Raw genomic sequence first — 15,916 nt, 5'->3', positions numbered from 1 at the left:
CTTATAAGAAGAGGAGATCAGGACACAGACACCCACAGAGGGACGACCATGTGAGGACATGGAGAGAAGACGGCCATCCACAAGCCAAGGAGCGAGGCCTCAGGAGAAACCAGCCCTGCCGACACCTTGATCTTAGAGTCCTAGCCCTCAGAATTGTGAGGGGATGGATTTGTTGTTTAAGCCGTCCGGTCTGTGGCGCCTTGGTATAACAGCCCTAGCAAACTAATACTGGAACGAAGTTTTTCTTGGTTGCTAATAAATAATCAATTGTGGTATTAAATGTCCACAAGAGAGGAAGGTCTGTGTGCTTGCACGGCATATTTGTAGAGGTTTGCAGGGAAGCAGTTTCTGGGACTCAGCCCTCAAACATGGAGGCAAGACGTGTCCCTCATCTTCTGTTAACAGACTTTCAACACTGGGGTCCCCATCCAGTCAGGGAGCAAGAAATAAAAGCAGTCAGTCTTGAGCCCCGCCCTCTCCAAGGATTGAGCCAGAACAGGGGAGGATGACAGAGGTGGGGAACCCCGGGGAAGGGCTCGCCCGCTGCCTGGCCCGTGGCTGTGTGGGCCCGCCAGGGCCTGACGCAGCTGCATTTGAGGAGACAGGGTGAGTTTGACCGGGCAGAGAGTTCCCCAGGGTGCATCCTCCACGGTCCCTCACTCTGCCCTTCTCCTCGGAGGGCTGGGAGGGGTCAGCGAGAGCATCCCCAGCCTGGGGGACATCCAGGCTGGCCCGTTCCTGGCTGAGACTCTTCTCTCTCAGCATCGGCCGAGGCCCTTCCCACTGGAACACGAGGGTCCTCTGTGGGTTGGGACTAGGATTTTGGCAGAGGTAAAGTACCAACTGGCTTTACGTAGCTCCTGCTTTAGATGCTGCTGAACTAACGAGAAAAAAGACCAGAAAGAGGGAGAAGCTGGCTGATGTTTTGGGAGTGTGAGGATGGGAAATACAAGAACACCCGCTTGTGGCTCAGTCCTCTCCTGACCACAGATGCATCCCTCACCATGCCCACAGTGCTGTCACCCCGAGTCACGCCTGCCCTGGACTCCTGGTAGAACAGCGACTAGGCAGGAAGGTTCCCGCACCTGCAGAGCACCTGGGCCAGGTGGGGGAGGGCACAGTGGTGGAGGGACACCAGGAACAAGGAAACCTCAGGTGGGGATGCTGGTGAAGGAATAAGGTAGGATGATCTGAGGAAGAGCAGCTGTGGGGAGGGGGCTCAGGCTGAGGTGGGGGAGAAGCTAGAGACTTCTCTGAGGAAGAGACGTTTGAACAGTCTTCAAAGACCTAGGAGCCAACCACACAAAGATCACAGAGCAGGACCCTCCCAGGCACAAGGGACAGCTGGTACAAAGGTCCAGGGCGGGCACGACGAGATGGGTTCATGGAACAGATCTGGGGTGGGCAGGGCTGCTGAGTGGGGGTTCCTGGCAGGAGATGCCATCAGAAAAGTGAGGGGAGGGGGACAGACACAGAAGGGCCTTTCCATATAGGCCCTGGTGAGGAGAAGACTTTATCAAAGGACAATGGGAGTGACATGTCATGACTTACATTATAAAGATCCCATGAGGAAAGGAGGCTGGAGGGGGTCGGAGTGGGGGCAGGGGTTCGAGGGACCCCAGGCTCAGAGGGCGCAGGAGTGACTTGGGACTCAGTCTGAAGCGCCCCTGCAGGCTCCCCTTCACCTGCCCTTAAGCTTGGGGCCCTCCCTGCCAGGGTGAGGGGCTCCAACTGCACCTGCCATGCTTGACCTTGGGCAAGGTCAGCCTGGCTTCTGCCTCCAGAGTGGATCTGAAATGGCCGAGAAACCCCTACATTTCCTGGGTTGTCCTTGCAGAGACCTCGTTACCTTCTCCGGGACAGGCAGAGGGGCTCTCCTTGAAGGCAGAGCAGGGAAGGGCCTGATTCAGGGGCCCAGGTTGGGTGGGGGAGGGAGAGGCCAGTGAGCGAGGCTGAGGCCTGTGCTACAGTGGGGAGGCAGAGCTGGGTCACAGGGGACCTGTCCTAGGAGCTCCAGCCTGACAGAGAGGCGAGAGAGACACAGTTCTGGCGCTGGAGAACAGTGGAGAAGGACAGAAGGACACGCACCCGTGTCCAGGGCCCTGGCCTCTGCATGCATAGATGGGCGGTAGGACCTTGCAGGGCATGCCCCTCAGACCCTGAGCCCCTCTGGACGGGGAGCGGGGAGAGAAGGCCTGAAGGCTGTAACTAGTCAGGGATCCTGCCCGACAGCAGCCGGCAGGACTCCAGACTCCCCGGGCCCCGCTCCACCAGGGCCAGCGAGTTCATCCGCTGGCTTCGCACAGTCGCAGAGCCCTCCTCCCCCTCTCCCCGCAGCCACAGGTGGGGAGCCACGCTCTTCTCCGCACAAGGCCGAGGTCTCCCCGTTTCGTTTCTCGGCGCACTTTCCTCCAGTGAGGCCTGATATCTGGAGGGGCCGGCCTAGAGGGCCAGGGCACCGGAGGCCCGCTCAGCAGGGGCCGCTGGCGACCTCAGTCCGCACCCCAAAAGGTGATTAAGTTTCTCTCCCCAAGGTGGGGGAGGGGCGATCTGCCCCCGGGTGGGAGGTGACTCTCCCCAAGGGCGGTCCCTGAAGATGGAAGGCCCAGGGCTAGTCCGGGAAAGATGGGGGAGTGACTCTTGTTCCAGGCTTTGAGGTCAGTTCCCCTTCCCGGTGGAGAGAGAGGGAAAGGCTGTGAAGACCCAGGGCCAGCCCCAGCCTTTCGTTGGGAACTGAGATCTTGCAGGGTGTCAGTAACAAACTTCCTTGTTTACTGGGGAAGGTGGGGGGGATCGTTTTTGTTTTCTCCATTTGGGGAGGGTGGAAACCATCATATGTGTATATGACCTGCGACTCCCCTTCATAACCATTACTGGCATTTTCTCTTAAAGTTCCTTAGCTATTAAAATTAAAATATACCTTCTCAGTTGTCTCATTTATTATATTTAGAAACATTTTCAAATGACTGAGCTACTACCGTCAAAATCGGTAGGTGGGTGAACTTCAGTGAATAACTTTCTGCAGATAAAACAGGCGGAACTAAAACCCGACCAAGTTAGTAAGACTTTCAATATCTTAGCAGTACTTCTAAAAAAATTCTGTGCCATTGAGTAGTCTGTTGATCTGGTTTTTATGTTTTCATTTTGTTTCAACACCTGGGGTGCCATAAAAATGACTGCATAAAAGGGGGCTGGCCCCGTGGCCGAGTGGTTAAGTTTGCCGCTCCGCTGCAGGCAGCCCAGTGTTTAGTTGGTTCGAATCCTGGGCGCGGACATGGCACTGCTCATCAAACCACGCTGAGGCAGCGTCCCACATGCCACAACTAGAGGGACCCACAACGAAGAGTATACAACTATGTACCGGGGGACTTTGGGGAGAAAAAGGAAAAAATAAAATCTTTAAAAAAAATGACCACATAAAGAAAATGAAGGCAACACTTTCAAAAGGACATTTACAGAAACCACTACGAACTGATTTTGTCTCTACTGTGACTATGTATGTTTCATGGTAGGTAACTGAAAAGCATATTGCAACAAAGCATATAGGAGAGTGGCTGCAAAATAATTTTCCCAAGACAACTTTTATGAATAGAACATGAAAATAATTTTATATGCACTCATGTTGCATGTGCAGAAAGACCAGACAACACCCCTCTCTGAGGCTTGGCTAAGGTCACATGTATTTGTCAAAATGCACAGAAAGTAAAGGATGCATGTTGAAATTCATACCGTAAATGAGATTAAGTATTAGGGAAAAACTCAAGGAAGTAACAGCTCAACTACTCACTTCACCTCCACAATCTAATTCTCAAACATAATCACAAAAACTCATCACACCCTGCCTTTGAAGAAAAGAGCAATATTCTGCTTCTCAAGGATGATGAGAAAGTGTGTCCTGGCCGTTGTCCTCCAGCGCCGCCATTCAGAAACAAAGTCACAGGGTGAGGCACCAGGAACCACCGAGATGAACTCATGTACCGCTTCTCAAGTCCCAGTGTATTCTCTATTAAACCTTTTCTCAAAGGCACTGGTAGATGGGTAATGCTAAGCTTACATGTTTAATAAATACCAGAAGGAAAGTCCCAAGAAAATCCATTTAAAAGAGTTAACTCTTGCATTTACCAAGAGCTTGGAAAGCTATAAGCGCGCAGAATTAAGGCTCGTGGAGACCCGGCTGGGCGCCACGCTGCTCCGTCTAAGGATCTTGGAGGCCGAGGCCGAGGCCGGGCCGCTCCTCCACCCCGAGCATCGAGGCCTGTCCCGGGGATGCTCCATCGGTGACAAGGGATCTCACCTCCACCTCCCGCCCACCTGGGTGCGCGCCTGGTCCGCCCTGACCCCGCGCGCGGCCCCACCGAGGCCTCCCCGCCGCCGGATGCGCTCGTCCCGGCCCAGGGGGGCCTCGATGAGGGCGGGACCCGCGGGGGGACTTGGCAGGGACACGCGGGTACGTGGCGGGGGCGCCTCTTCTCCGGCAGACGGAGAAAGAACGCGCCGCACTGGCAGCAGCGACAGGTCGGGGGGAAGGGAAGGGGCCGGGGTTGGGAGTCCCGGGGGCGCCCCAGGCTCCGCAGACCAGGAGGGGGTCCTTGAATGACGCCCCCGGCCCCGCCCCCAGGAAGACTCAGCTCCGCTCCTGGCCGCCCCGCTCCCGTGCTTGGGTCTCAGGGACTCCGAATACCGAGTCCGATCCGCCCGGGGGTTCCCATGCCCGGACCCGGTCGCAGGCCCTGGACCACCATCGGGCACCGGGGGCGGGAGAAGGATGTCGGGGAAAGACGATCTCGGCGGCAGGGCGGAGAAGGGAGCGGCGCCCCACTGGGCCGGTGGAGGGAGTGGCGTTAGAGGGTCGGCCCGAGGGGAGGGCGGTGTCCCAGGGCGACCCCAACCCCGAAGGCACTGTTCCCGTCGGAGTCCAGGGCGGCGGGGACGCAAAAGGAGCTAGAGCCCGGGGTCGCGACGCCTGGGTCCCTCCCCCTTGCAGCCTGGACGTCCCAGGAGCCAGGATGGGCAGAGGCTCCGTGGGCTTCCTGGCCTCTGGCTTGGAAACAGCGTCTGCACCGTGGGAGGCGCTTCATTATTGTTGATTGACTGAGCGGTTGAATAAAGGAAGCATCCTTCGGAATCACTTCAGGCTCTTCCACTTGGGTCCGAGTTTTCAACTCCAAGTATGCCTGTTGCCCTCTGCCCACCCCCCATGTCTTCTCTTCAGTCTTCACTCTGAGGTATTCCAGAACTTTCCAAGGGCTGTCAGGTACGTCAGCTCTAAGGGAATCAGTTTCTGGTTTCCCGGCTCCCCCATGAACTCCTTCCTAAAACCCACCTCCCTGAGAAAGCCCCTGGGGCCAGGGCTCTGCTGGTCCCCAGGCCTCTCACTAAGCACTTCCTCCACCTTTTGACAAAGGGCGCACCTGGCACCATGGCAAAGGCCCATTGCTCTTTGGTGAAAAATTGGTGAAAACCTTCCAGAGCAACAAACAAGACAATTCACAATTTGGTTTAGAATAGATAAAGCTTCCTTAAACAAGTCACCACAAATCCAGGTAGCACTTCTGTCTGTTCTCTCTTACATATATTTATTTAAGAGAAACCTTAAGTTAGTAACCGGATATTTTGACCCTAGTAGAGATGTTCTGAAACATTCATAGTGTAAAGTGGCAGCGATGACAATTTGTACACCTGACTTTGTCAAGAAATGCCCACTTCCTGAGGCAGTGACCCTGGAGGGAACGACTGAGAGCATCCAGAAGAAATGTTGAAGGAAACAGCTCCTTCTTCCAGCCAGGCTCCCTCAAGGGGAGGCAGCTGTTTTATCCAGGCCTTATCTTAGAAGCAGAATTCAAACGAGATGGCTAGAATGGGGACACTTGTGAGGAGTCTCCAGGTCTGATGCTGGAGCTGGATGTCCACAGGGCAGTTTGTCAGGAAGGGAAATTCATGAGCAGACTGAAATTCCTTGACACGAGCTAGCACGCAACCAGGACAGACTGAAATCCAAGTACAGATTGAAATCCGTGTCAGTTCTTGTTGCCTCTGACCTGGGTGATGAGGGCATCCTACAGAAGTCGGGGTCCTTCATCCCAGTGCTAAACACACACACCTGGTCTAGGAGACAAAAAGCTGGAGGGTCTAGGGGGAGGTGGAGCAGGTGCAGGCCCAGCTATAGCCTCACATCAGTAGGCGAGCCAGCCTCTCAGCAATTCCATGTGTGAGCTACAGAATGGAGACTGCTTCCCTCAGCCTTCCAAATCTGCCTTCAAGTGTACTATGTTGAACGTTGACATGGTTACTACTGGTTACTATTTGCATCACATTTCATTTTCCATTGTTTGCTTCAACCCTTATGTGCATTTACATTTTAAATGTATTTGGTAACAGCAGTAGTTTGATTTTCCTTTTATCCAATCTGATAATCTTTGTTTTATAAATTGAGAATTTATTCCAATTATAGTTAATGCAATTAGATTAGAATTGGGTTTAAATATAATGTCTTATATTTGCTTTCTATTTGACCTCCCCATTCTATTTTCTTTTTCTCACCTCTCTTGTCCTCTTGTAGATTTTTCGTTTCATTTTTTTTACTGTTTTGATTATTCTTTTCTATCTGTTACACTAAAACTTTAAATATTCACACAGCTCATCAAAGTGGAAAGTTAATCAAAGCCTTTCTATCTTCCTAGACCTAGGATTTTTAGAAACATTAATTTCATATCTTTTCTCTAAACTTAAGTTGTTACTATTGTTATGTTTTTAATTATATATTGTTTTTAACCCCTAATACTCCAGTATAATTATTAGCATTTATATATGCAATCTTCATTTAGATTTGACCACATATTGATCACTCTCTTTGCTCTTTATTTTTGTATCACTCTCCCTTTGCTCGAAGTATATCCTTTAGAATTTGCTTTAGTGTGAATTTTTTAGGGCATATCGTTTTTTGCTGAAGATGTCTTTATTTGGCTCTCATTTTTGAAAGATATATTTAAAGAAAACTACATTGGCAATTGTTTTCTTTCAATATGCTAAAGATTTCTTCCCAGTGGCCTCTGAATTACATGTTAAAAAGTCAGGGATCCAGGCCACCCCAGTAGTGGTTCAGTTCAGTGTGCTCTGCTTTGGTAGCATGGGTTTGGTTCCCAAATGTGGATCTACCCCACTTGTAGTAGCCATGCTGTGGCAGCGGCTCACATACAAAATAGAGGAAGACTGGCAACAGATGTTAGCTCAGGGCAAATCTTCCTCAGGAAAAAAATAAATAAAAAAAGATTTTAAGGGGCCGGCCCAGTGGCGAAGCAGTTAAGTGCGCACATTTCGCTTCGGCTGCCTGGGGTTCACCAGTTTGGATCCCGGGTGTAGACATGGCACCGATTGGCAGGCCATGCTGTGGTAGGCGTCCCACATATAAAGTAGAGGAAGATGGGCATGGATGTTAGCTCAGGGCCAGTCTTCCTCAGCAAAAAGAAGAGGATTGGCAGCAGATGTTAGCTTGGGGCTAATCTTCCAAAAAAAAATTTTAACTACTGCTCCCTATTTTTCCTTTGACAACTTTCAGATCTGTCATTGTCTTTGGTATTCTATAATTCCATTTTGATGTAACTCAAATGTAGATTTCTTTCTATTTATTTTGCTGAAATCTGTGTTTTGTATCTGTATATTGTCATTCATCCATTTTCAAAATTGTTCATTCATTAGTTCTTAAAATGTTTTTCTCTTTGTCCAACCTCTGTCTTCTCTGGGGACTCAAATTATTTACACTCAGGTGTGACTTTCCCACCTACACTCTGTCTCTCACCTCTCCTCTCTATTCACTACTTTAAAAAAAAAAAGATTTTATTTTTCCCTTTTCTCCCCAAAGCCCCCCAGTACATAGTTGTGCATTTTTAGTTGTAGGTCCTTCTAGTTGTGGCATGTGGGATGCCACCTCAGCATGGCCTGATGAGTGGTGCCATGTCTGTGCCTGGGATCTGAACCAGCGAAACCCTGGGCTGCCGAAGCAGAGCGCATGAACTTAACCACTTGGCCATGTGGCCGGCCCCTCTATTCACTACTTTTTAAAATCTATTCTGAATACTTTATTCTGGAATCTCTGTTCACTGACGTTCTCTTTAGCAGTGTCTCATCTACAGTTATTTTGTCAATTGGGATTATTTAATTTTTTTTATTTTTCAGTTCTAAAATTTCTGTTCGACTCTTTTCCATATATACTATGTGCTTTTTACACTTTCCAGTTGTCTGCTAAATTTTTCAAGGTTGTTTGTGTGTGTGTGTGTGAACAAATAAAAGTTTGTGTCAATTGGGATTATTTAATTTTTTTTATTTTTCAGTTCTAAAATTTCTGTTCGACTCTTTTCCATATATACTATGTGTTTTTTACACTTTCCAGTTGTCTGCTAAATTTTTCAAGGTTGTTTGTGTGTGTGTGTGTGTGTGAACAAATAAAAGTTTGTGTCTGATTGAACTGGAACCTTGGGTCTCTATGTCTCTGTTTCTGTTGTCTGGTTTTTAAAAAATTGTCTTGTCTCCTCATGGACCTGTTTACCTTTTATTACATAGAAGATAAATCGCTTGTAGAAATAATATGAAGCTTAGGTTGTTCTCTTCCTCTAGAAGAGTTTCAGTGGTTTCTTCCACGTGCCTGGGAGCACTAACAATAAGAGAGCATCTTAATCTAATTTCAGGGTTTAAGATTTTCCTGAAAATTCCTCCTATAGCTGGGCCAGGCCAAGGGGAGGCTTCCTGGCTTCTGGCTTGGAAACAGCATCTGCACTGTGGCTGCTGGATCTTGTCAAATGCTTTCTCTGCATCTATTGAGGTGATCATGTGGTTTTTATTCCTCAATTTGTTAATGTGGTAATCACATTTTTGATTTGCGGATGTTGAACCATCTCTGTGTCCCTGGTATGAATCCCACTTGATCATGATGTATGATCCTTTTGATGTCTTGCTGAATTCAGGTTGCCAATATTGTGTTGAGGATTTTTGCACCTATGTTCATCAGCGATATTGGCCTGTAGTTTTCCTTTTGTGTGTTGTCCTTGTCAGGCTTTGGTATCAGAGTGATGTTGACCTTGTAGAATGTGTTGCAATATCTTGAGAAGGATGAGTATTAAATCCTCTCTGAAAGTTTGGTGGAATTCTCCAGGGAAGCCATCTGGTCCTGGGCTTTTATTTGGGGGGATGCTTTTGATAACTGTTTCAATCTCTTTACTTGTGATTGGTCTATTCAGATTATCTATTTCTTCTTGATTCAGCTTTGGGAGGTTGTAAGAGTCTAAGAATTTATCCATTTCTTCTCAATTGTCCATTTTGTTGTCATATGGCTTTTTGTAGTATTCTCTTATAATCGTTGTATTTCTGTGGTATCTGTTGTTAGTTCTCTTCTTTCATTTCTAATTTTATTTATCTGAACTTTCTCTCTTTTTTTCTGTGTAAGTCTGGCTAGGGATTTGTCGATTTTATTTATCTTCTCAAAGAATCAGCTCTTTGTTTCATTGACCCTTTCTACTGCCTTTTTTTGTTTCAATTGCATTTATTTCTGCTCTGATTTTTATTATTTCTCTCCTTCTGCTGACCTTGGGCTTTGTTTGTTCTCCTTTTTCTAATTCAGTTAGGTGTAGTTTGAGATTGCTTATTTGAGATTTTTCTTGTTTGTTAAGGTGAGCCTGTATTGCGATGGATTTCCCTCTTAAGACCACTGTTGCTGCATCCCATATGAGTTGGCATGGTATGTTTTCATTTTCATTTGTCTCCAGATATTTTTTGATTTCTCCTTTAATTTCTTCAATATTCCATTGGTTGTTCAATAGCATGTTGTTTAGTCTCCACATCTTTGTCTCTTTCTCGGCTTTTTTCTTTAATTAATTTCTACCTTCATAGCACTGTGTTTGGAAGGTGGAGTGTCCCTTTGGTCATTATATACTGCCCGTCTTGGGTCTCTCTTGAAACTTGTCTTATCTTGAAGTCTTCTTCATCTGCTATAAGTATTGTGACACTTTCTTTCTTTTGTTTGCCATTAGCTGGGAGTATCATCTTCCATCCCTTCACTCTGAGCCTGTGTTTGTCATTGGAGCAGAGATGTGTTTCCTGGAGGCAGCATATTGTTGGGATTTGTTCTTAAATTCATCTCACCACTCTGTGTCTTTTTATTGGAGAATTCAATCCATTTTCATTTAGGGTGATTATCGATATCTGAGGGCTTAATGCTGCCATTTTGTCACTCATTTTCCGGTTCTCCTGCATTTCCTTTGTTCTCGTCCCATGTGTTTGTCTACCGAGTGAGTTATGTAGTTTTTTATGTTGTGTGTCTTAGTTTTCTCCTTATTTATTGTTTGTGTCTCTGTTCTGCTTTTTTGTTTAGTGGTTGCCATGAGGTTTGTATTCAAAAATCTCGTGGATGAGATAGTCCATTTTCTGATGGCCTCTTATTTCCTTAGACTAAATTGATTCAGTCCCTTTCCTCTTGTCCTTCTGTTGTTTTTGTCACATCTTATTCCACCTTGTCTTGTGAGTTTGTGGTTAAAATGGCAAGATTATCTTTGTTTTTCATGTTTTCCCTCCATTTGTCTTCAATGTTATACTTGAGTATTTGCTAACCTGTTCTGATACATAGCTACAATTTTCTGACTTTGTCTACCTATTTATCTCCTTACTCTGGGCCTTGTAACTCCTTTCTCCCCATTTTTTTTTTTCAGGTATGAGGGCCTTCTTGAAGATTTCTTGTTGCGGGGGGGTGTCTTGTGGCTATGAACTCTCTTAGCTTTTGTTTATCTGGGAAAGTTTTGATTTCTCAATCATATCTGAAGGATATTTTTGCTGGATAGAGTATTCTTGGCTGAAAGTTTTTGTCCTTCAAAGATTTGAATATGTTATTCCAGTCTCTCCTAGCTTGTAAGGTTTCTGTGGAGAAATCTGCTGAAAGCCTGATAGGGGTTCCTTTGTAGGTTATTTTCTTCTGCCCTTCATATTCTTTCTTTGTCATTTATTTTTGCCAGTTTCACTACTATATGCGTTGCAGTAGGTCTTTTTACACTGACATATTTAGGAGATCTGATAGACTATTTCACTTGGATTTCCATCTCCTTCCCCAGGTTTGGGAAGTTCTCTGCTATTATCTCTTTGAACAAGCTTTCTCCTCCATTCTCCTGCTCTTCTCCCTCTTGAATACCTGCAATTCTTATGTTTTATTTCCTAATTGGGTCAGATATTTCTCAGAGTCTTTCTTCATTTCTTTTTAGTCTTAGTTCTCTCTCCTCCTCTAACTGGAGCATTTCAACACATCTGTCTTCGATTATGCTGATTTGCTCCTCTAGGATGTCCGCTGTAGCGTTCAGGGAATGCATATTTTGTTTTATTTCTTCCATTGTCTTTCACCTCCAATATTTCTGATTGATTCTTCTTTGTAGTTTCAATCTCTCTTGTGAAGTAGCTCCTGAACTCATTGAATTGTTTCTCTACATTCTCTTTTAACTCGTTGAGTTTTCTGATGGTAGCTATTTTGAATTCTCTGTCATTTAGATTACATATTTCTGTGTCTTCAGGACTGATTTCTGGGTACTTGTCATTTTATCTCTGGTCTGGAAATTTAATATAATTTTTGATACTGCTAGAGGGCATGGCTTTGTTCTTTTGCATCCTGGGTATTATTTGGTCACAGCTACCACCTATTGACACTGGGTGGAGGTCCAGAGCTGCATATTCTGAGCCCTCTGCATTCCACTGGGATCCCAGGCACTGGTGCTGGAGCTGGGCAGGTTGGGGGGAAGGGTGCTTTCTTCTGTTTGCTCTCTTGGGCTTACTCGCTCTGCTCTTGCTATCTGCTCTCCTGGGGTGTTGGCTTGATGAGGTCACCCCCTGAGATAGCTTTCACCCCTCTAGGCAGCTTCCCCCTAGGCTGGGAGGGCCCTCTGGGGTCTTTGATATTCTGTGAATGGGCATCCCCTCTCCCCTTCCTTCCCTCTGGGAGACCACCTGTATTCCCAGATGGCAGTCTTTTGGAGAGGGAGTGAAGTTTTCTCTTACCCTGTTCCACCACCTCTGAGGGGATCTTCAGCCTCTCCACCCTCTGACATGTGGTTGCATGGGTCTCTCAGACATCTTTTCTGTTATGTGGATGTCCTCTGTTGGAGTATGAATGTCTTTTTTGTTGTGTGGTGGAGGGGAGAGATTGCCAGGAGAACTCACTTTGCCATGATCCTGACATCACTCTCAAAGAACATCACATCTTGAGGGAACACAGACCCCTTCCACGTGGGCTACTGGTCCTTGGAATGTCGGCCATGCAAAGACAGTCCCTCTTGGCAAGCACGTAGCCTTTGTTCCTTGCCTATATAAGCAACCCCCTCTCTGCTCACAGTAGCAGTAACTCCATCCAGCCAGGTGCCACTGGACACTGCTTGTAAATAAGTTCCAACAAGCCCTTATACCTTGTCCACTGTCTCTGGGTCTTTTCTTCAGTCTCTCCACAGCCTATCCTGCACTGCTCAAGCAACTGGGCATGTGGCCAGATAGGATTCCATTTCCTTTCTCCTGAAGTGCACCCTTTAATCACAATGTTACTAACACTTTCAATTTTTGTTTCTTTGAAAGTATTTTCATTTCATCCTCATTCTTGAATGATAGTTTAACCAAGTATAAAATTCTATGAGCTCTTCTTTCCTTGCAGGCCACCCAGACATTGGTGAGCACATCTGGTGGTGGTGGAGGCCTTGGGGGGGTCATGGGTGCTGAGGGTGACAAGGTGGACCCAGAAGCTGAGCTGAGAGGCTGATGGCTTGGAGCCTGCTGGGGACGGGGCTGGACCCTGAAGGCCGCCACAGAGAGCAAGGCCCAGGAGGACCTGATGTGCATGCAGGTCCAGCAGGCAGTGGAGGCTGGCCTGGTGCTGAATGTGGTGAGGTCCTGTGCCACCACTTGAATGCCCCCCAGATGTGGGCCTTAGGGCCAGCTGGGTAGGGGACTGGCCCATGCCAAGGCCTTGGACTCCCAGATCCATGGGCAGAGAACAGGGTGCTCAGTTGAGTCTGCACCAGTATTAAATCTGGTCCTATCAATCTGCCTTTAACTTTCTAAGCTCTTAACAATGGCCTAAATGCAAAGGGTAGCTTTTAAAAAATATTTTAATTGACTTTCTTAACCACATTCTATACTTGTAAGAAGTAAATATTTGAGCTCAGAATTACCTAATTAGTGTTTTTTTTAAAAAAGTAAAAATCGAGAATCATTGAGCCTCAAACCAAAGGTCACTGTACTTCTTTGCAAACTCTTTCTCCCGGTTGGTGCTCTCATGCTTTGAGACTCGTTCCTCGTGGGGGGTGGGGACAACTGTCAGAAGGCCCCAAAGATCAGGAAGAGCACCCCTTCCCGTAGAGTTGGGATAGTACCCGGAACACGTGCCGAGAGTTAGCATTAATGTTTTCCCTCCACAATTTAGCTGAAGCGAAAGCTTGTGATTCTACGAGGCCTCACGTATTTTAAGATTTATTTGCAGCCCTGAGCTGCAGCTGTGGCCCTTTCTGTATAGTTCTAAATATAGTCACGGTCTCCTTAGGAAGGCCCTGAGGAGGGGCCTGAGGCCCGGGATGTTAATCGTGTATCCAGACCCAGGAACTCAGCTCTGTATGCCAGTTTTGTGCTTTTTGGTTTTAGCAGACATCTGCATTGGTAAATTCAGGGCAAATAAAGTGATTTTACATTGGTCTGTCTGAAGTTTAAAGCTGTGTTAACTAGCTGCATTTTTCTTGTCTTTTCACAATTGCTTTTTAACCTCTTTCCCAGGAATTCCATTCAGGGTAGGGGCAAAAACAGAGAAATCAGAAGCAGTACAGGGGGCCGGCCCAGTGGCACAGCGGTTAAGCGCGCATGTTGCGCTTCCCCTCGGCCTGGGGTTCGCCAGCCGGGATCCGGGGTGCGGAATCGCACCGCTTGGCAAAACCATGCTGTGGTAGGCGTCCCACATATAAAGTAGAGGAAGATGGGCATGGATGTTAGCTCAGGGCCAGGCTTCCTCAGCAAAAAGAGGAGGACTGGCAGTAGTTAGCTCAGGGCTAATCTTCCTCAAAAAAAAAAAAAAAAAAAGCAGTATTGAGTTTTACAAATGTACTTTAACAGCCATTTACCAGATCCACCTATTTAGTCTGAGCTCTTGGATATTTTAAAAGTAGTTTCAGGATTGGTACAGAAAAATAACCTATAAAAGATAAGCACTTTGTCACACTTTTTTTTTTTTTTTTGCTACTGGCATGGGGGGCCCTCTCCTGGAAGGTTTCACCTTCTGTAACTTCAGGGTTTCTTTTTAGCTCGTTACAAAAGTCTCAGTTTGCGCTGATTTGCCCTTCATCTGCGCCAGCTGAACCAGCCGCACGCTTCCAAATATAAAATAACCCCAGCAAACCTCACCTCCGTATTTGATGTGTAACAGCTAAACAACTTTGGCAAGGAAAGCGCTATTAGTATTTTATATGACATTTCAATAAGGAGACGGCTTCTACCCGCCTACCCCTCCGTTCGCAGCCCGAGGCAGGGCGGGCCCTGAGCCTTCCCTCCCGCCCTCTCCCTACCAGGGGTTGGAGTATCGACTTTCGAAGCCTTGGAACCCAAAACACTTCCTTCCCTCCGCCCACGCTGAGTGGGCCCCGGACGGTTTGCTGCAGAGGCCTCCCTCCCCTCCACCCGCAGTGTCACCTTACACCTTGAGGAGGGACCTCCTTCCGTGTCAGACGGAGGCGGGGACACGCCCCTCCCTCCTAGTCACCCTGGAGGCCCCAAAGCCCGCTGCCTTTCGGGGGAGTGGGGTGGAGACTCCTTCTCTGCCTCCCAAGGAGTCTTTGTCCCAAAGCTGTCCCTTCCCCCGCCGGAGCGCAAACACCGCGCAGGGACTAGGGTCCTGGGGCCCCTCCTGGCGCCGCCCCGCCCTCTGCCTCCCCGGCCTCCGCCGGCCCCCGGCCGTCCGGCGCCCCTGGCTCCCCGCCTCCGCGCCGCAGGACTCGATCCGGGAAAATGCACCGAATCTCCAAATAAGCGGTTCCTCCGCAGCCCCGCCCCGCGCCCTCCCCTCCCCGCCGCGGGCTGGACCGGTCCCCGCCCGCAGGAATGCGCCGCCCGCCGCCCACGACTGCAGGCGGCCCTCGGTCTCCGCCAGGCTTTGTCCTCGCCAGTCACCTGCAGTCCTCTCTGGAATGGGGGCGGCCCCAACTAGCAGAGAGTGACTTCGCCACATGCGAATGTGACAGGGTGTCGGAGGGACCGAGATCTGCCCCCGGAAGCCCTTGACCTCGTGTGTTGAGGTTCCGGGAAGGCACCAGAGGCCCTTCTGGGAAGCCCAAGTCAGGGGCCCCGGGTCACCCCCTGCACGATGGATCTCTGGCTTCCTCGGCGCCCTAATTCCTTCCCTCCCCAAGATGCCCTCAGGGGCCTTTCTGCCTTTAGGACTGAGTATCTGCCCCCGTTTCATCTGAAGCCACCTTTGACTAGTGACCCCCATACTGCCCTCCCCAGGCCTGCCTGGACGCCTCTGCCTTTCCTAGGTAACCCCAAAAGCCCATTTCTGCCCCAGGCAAGTCCCAGACTCAGGCCCCAGAGGGACAGGTGGACCAAGGGCTGAGGAGGAGAAAGGACAGCTTGTTCAGGGGGGCCCAGGGAGGATAAAGGGCCACCCCCTCCTGTCAGGCTCCCCAAGGCTCTGTGTACCCTGCTGAGGCCACCTCAGGGCAGCCTCCTTCTGCGGGCCTCCGGCTAGGGTGAGGCCCTGGGCCCAGGGCTTGGGCGACGGGCTGGAGAGGGGTTCCAAGTTAGAGAAGAAACCCACCAAGAAGGAAGCAGCCAAGGGGGTCCCACGATGGAAGGCCAGGGGAGCAGCAAGCTGGAACAAGTCACACAGCTGCTCCTGCCGGCTACAGTCAGAAGTTCAGATCAGGGT

Source organism: Equus caballus, chromosome 24 (genome assembly GCF_041296265.1).
Source record: "Equus caballus isolate H_3958 breed thoroughbred chromosome 24, TB-T2T, whole genome shotgun sequence".
In the NCBI taxonomy this organism is placed as follows: domain Eukaryota; kingdom Metazoa; phylum Chordata; class Mammalia; order Perissodactyla; family Equidae; genus Equus; species Equus caballus.
This window is presented reverse-complemented; position numbering follows the sequence as displayed.